Below are 4,683 nucleotides of genomic sequence, written 5' to 3' on the forward strand. Positions count from 1 at the left end.
GTTGGGGGGTGGGTTTGTTAGGGGTCCCCACATCCCTGGGCCTCATCTGTGCTGTGTGTGTGTGTGTGTGTGTGTGTGCCTGGCGGTCCCCAGCAGAGGCCTGTGGTGGGTGGGGTGGCCATCGTGCCTGTGCATGTCACTGAGGGTGCATCTCCAAGTGCCTGCTGGCATGTGCTTCCTGTCACTTTTCTTTCACCAGAACCCCTAGACAGGCCTTGCCGGAATCCTGCGGTGACAGAACAAGGAGTCTCATTCCATTCCTCCTGAAAAAAAGAAAAAATAACTGCTGGGAATTTCTGAGCAAGTGGGAACAGGGAGGTGGTGGCGGGAGCTGCCTTTCCTTAAAAGGCGTGACGGAGCCAGGGACTTAGCTCACCTGGGGATGGCCAAGGGGTGTGGAGGGGTGGGTGGCTGGCCATTACCTCATGGGCTCACCCCAAAGTGCTCTCTAGAGAGCCTAGATCTCCATTGATGGCCTTGCTGGTGAGGGCTGTGCTGTTCCACCTCTGTCCCCCTGCCCAGAGGGCTTGGTCCCATGCAGCTGGCAGCCCACCCTCCTCCCCTTGGTTCTCAGCTCCATAGCTGAGAAGGCAGCTACTTGCTGCAGCTTCTGGGGGTCCCCCTGCCCTGCCTCCTGGCCAGTTCCCAGGAGTCCAAAGTCCCCTTCCCTTTTCTTTTTTTTTGAGGCAGAATCTCACTGTCGCTCAGGCTGGAATGTGCAGTAGCACAATCTTGGGGCTCGCTGCGACCTCTGCCTCCTGGGTTCAAGCGATTCTCCTGCCTCAGCTTCTCACATAGCTGAGATTACAGGCTCCCACCAACACATCTGGCTAATTTTTGTATTTTTAGTAGAGACAGGGTTTCACCATGTTGGCCAGGCTGGTCTCGAACTCCTGACCTCAGGTGATCCACCCGTCTTAGCCTCCCAAAGTGCTGGGATTACAGGTGAGAACCACTGCGCCCGTCATCCTTCCCTTTCAGGAGTGGTCTCAGGAGCCCAGGCCAGGCCACCGATAGGAGAGAGGCCTGGTGCAAACCTCACAGGAGGCAGGAAATTACCGCAGCCCTCCCTATCCGTGAGCCTACCCTCCGATACCCCCAGTGGATTCCTGAAACCTCGGATAGTACTGAACCTCTGTGGATTAGGCTTTTTCTCTCTGATCACCAAGAGTGCTATGAAGTGACTCACGGGTGGGAACGCCTACTGTGCGGAGACACTGGACAGAGGAATGAGTCACGTTGCTGTGCGATTTCATCACCCTACTCAGAATGGCATGCTATGTAATATGAATTATTTCTGAAATTTTCTGTTTAATATTTTCGGGCTGTGGCTGGCTGCTGGAAACTGTAATCAAGAAAAGTGAAATCTCAGGGGATCACTGCTGTAAATCCACAGGCCAGAGAGTGAAGGAGGAAGGGAGCATCCAGGAACCATCCAGAACCCAACCTCACCAGCCACTCACCCACAATCAGCAGCACTCACGCTACAAGGCCGTACACAGGACAGCAGTGAGCAATAATTGTGAGCATCTTGCTCTGTATCAGGCACTGAGCATTTTACGTAGAGAAAAAGGCTTCAGGCTCACTTCTTGAGGCAGGTTCTGTTATGATCCCATTTTACAGTAAGAAACCGGGGCTTGTGGATAAGTAAGTTTCCCAGGACACTGTGTGATTGGTGGGGTTCAATGTGAGCTGAGGCGTCTCTTCACCCTCGCTGTAGGCTGCCAGGGATTGGTAAAGTGGATGCTGGCTTAAGGGAGAAGGAGAGGACTCATTTGTTGAACACCTACTATGTGCCAAGGTTTGTACTAGACTTTCAGGGTTACCCTATTTTTATTTTTTGAGACAGGGTCTCATTCTGTCACCTAGGGCTGGCGTGTGCAGTGGTGTGATCAAGACTCACTGCAGCCTTGACCTCCCAAGCTCAAGTGATTCTCCCACCTCAGCCTCCTGAGTAGCTGGGACTAGGCGTGCGCCACCATGCCTGGCTAATTTTTGCATGTTTTGTAGAGGCTGGGTCTTGCCATGTTGCACAGGCTGGTCTCAAACTCTTGGTCTTTTTTTTCTTTTTCTTTTTCTTTTTTTTTTGAGACAAAGTCTTGATCTTGTTGCATGGGCTGGAGTGCAGTGACTCAATCTCGGCTCAATGCAACCTCCATCTCCTGGGTTCAGGCGATTCTCCTGCCTCAGCCTTCTGAGCAGTTGGGACTACAGGCATGCACCACTACATCCAGCTAATTTTTGTATTTTTACTAGAGATGGGGTTTTACCATATTGGCCAGGCTGGTCTTGAACTTCTACCTCGTGATCCATCCGCCTCGGTCTGCCAAAGTGCTGGGATTACAGGCGTGAGCCACTTCGCCAGGCATCAGTTCTATTTCCATAGGGAGGAAATTGACGCCCAACAAGGTTAAGTCACAGTCCCCGAGGTCAGACTCTCAGGAGTGGCGAGGCAAGGATATAAAATCCAGGCTCCAGACATGAGCGCACAACCATCACACAACCCTGCCCTCGTGGAGGAGGGCTGCGAAGGCTCTGGGTGAGGACTGGAGGGACACTGTTTCCAGTAGCCACTGCAACCCCCGATGCTCCTTGGCCCCTGACTCTCTCCCAGGCTCCTACGATGGGCCCCCGCTTTTTTTTTTTTTTTGAGATGAAGTCTTGCTTTGTCACCCAGGCTGGAGTGCCACCCACCTTGGCTCACAGCAACCTCCACCTCCTGGGTTCAAGCAATTCTTCTGTCTCAGCCTCCCAAGCAGCTGGGACTACAGGTGCATGCCACTGTGCCAGGCTAATTTTTGTATTTTTTCAGTAGAGACGGGGTTTCACCATGTTGGTCAGACCTTGAATTCTGACCTCAGGTGATCTACCTGCCTTGGCCTCCCAAAGCGCTGGGATTACAGGCATGAGTCACTGTGCCTAGCCGGGCTTTTGTGCTTCTTTATGGATGAGGCCTCCAGGAGCTGGGTACTACAGCCAACCCCACCCTCGATGGGCTCTGAGCCTACACAGCTGGCCTCCAGGTCACTGGGCTTCATGTGACTATGGAGAAGTGACACCTTCCCATCAGCTCGCACCAGATTCTCGCTTAGCCTGGCAAAGGAAAATGGCTGTGAGGGAAGGTGCTAAAGATGGCTACCTCGCCAGCTTCCCCTACTGGCCGCTGCCTCCTCCCCAGTGGACCCCTCCGGCAGCCCCTACTCCAGGCCGTCCTTGAGCCTGGTCAGCCAGCCTGGGGTATGAGCAGGGACCCAGGCGATGGTCACCACCATGGCCGCTGTTACTGAAGACTCATTGGCCCCAGGTACTGGGCCAGGCAGGACTGTGCCTGTTGCACACGAACCCCTCAACAGGAGGCAGGAAGAAGCGTGATTGTCATCGCCACTTGATAGATGGGGGTCCAAGCACAGAGAAGGACCAGCTGCTGTGAAAGCCCCAGCCCGTCCCCATGCCAGCACCTGGAACACACCTCTACATTGACACACCACGCCACCTTCCCCCATGGCCCAGGGCCTATGGACATACTGACATGGCAACACTAGGGCCCATGAAGACACCATGTCATCCCCTGTCCATCTGTGAACCCATCTCTACCCGCAGTGGAAGTATTTACACCAGGGAAATAGGCAGACACTAGAGATCAGGGCATTCCTGCAGGGAGCTGGTTGTTAGCATTTACCAGCATAGCAGTGGCCCCGACCTTCTGTTCCTCAGGTAACACCAATGGCTGAACCCAGCTGGAAGTGGCAAGGGAGCTGGGTTGATGTAGTCCCTAGAGGTCAGCATCCTGGGCATGGGGCAGTGGGTGGAACGGTGGCTTGAGGATCTGGAGCGACAGACACAAAATCCAGCCCAACGCCCAGCGCTTCACTCTTACTTCCTGGGAACCACTATTGCCAGCATTTCACATGCACATTTAATCGGAGGCAGGAGCTCCTGCCTCAGCAGCTTCCCGGCTCCATATTGCACATTCATTTACAGCTGACCCGTGAACAAAGTGGGGGGTGAGGCAGTGATGCCCCCATGCAGTTAAAAATCCAGGTATAACTTTTTGACTCCCCTAAAACTTAGCTACCAATAACTTCTTTTTTTTTGAGACCAAGTCTTGTTCTGTCGCCCAGGCTTGAGTGTAGTGGTGCAATCTGGGCTCACGGCAACCTCCGCCTCCCAGGCTCAAAACATCCTCCTGCCTCAGCCTCCTGAGTAGCTGGGATTACAGGTGCCTGCCACCACACTAGGCTAATTTTTGTATTTTTAGTGGAGACGGGGTTTCGCCATTTTGCCCAGGCTGGTCTCAAACTCCTGACCTCAAGTGATCCGCCTGCCTCAGCCTCCCAAAGTGCTGTGATTACCGGCGTGAACCACCTCACCCAGCCTTAACTATAAGTTACTGTTGACTGTGAAAACAGTTGATTAACACATATTTTGTGTTTTATATGTATTATATACTATAGTCTTTTACAATAAAGTAAGTTAGAGAAAATAAAATATTATTAAGATAATCAGGCTGGGCACAGTGGCTCATGCCTGTAATCTCAGCACGTTGGGAGGCTGAGGCAGGTGGATTGCTTGAGTGTAGGAATTGGAGATAAGCCTCGGCAAAACAGACAGACCGTATCTCTACCCACCCCCTCCCCCCAAAAAAAAGTCAGGTGTGGTGGTGTGTATCTCTAGTTCCAGTTA

This window comes from Cebus imitator, unplaced genomic scaffold, assembly GCF_001604975.1.
Source record: "Cebus imitator isolate Cc_AM_T3 unplaced genomic scaffold, Cebus_imitator-1.0 Scaffold170, whole genome shotgun sequence".
Lineage (NCBI taxonomy): Eukaryota > Metazoa > Chordata > Mammalia > Primates > Cebidae > Cebus > Cebus imitator.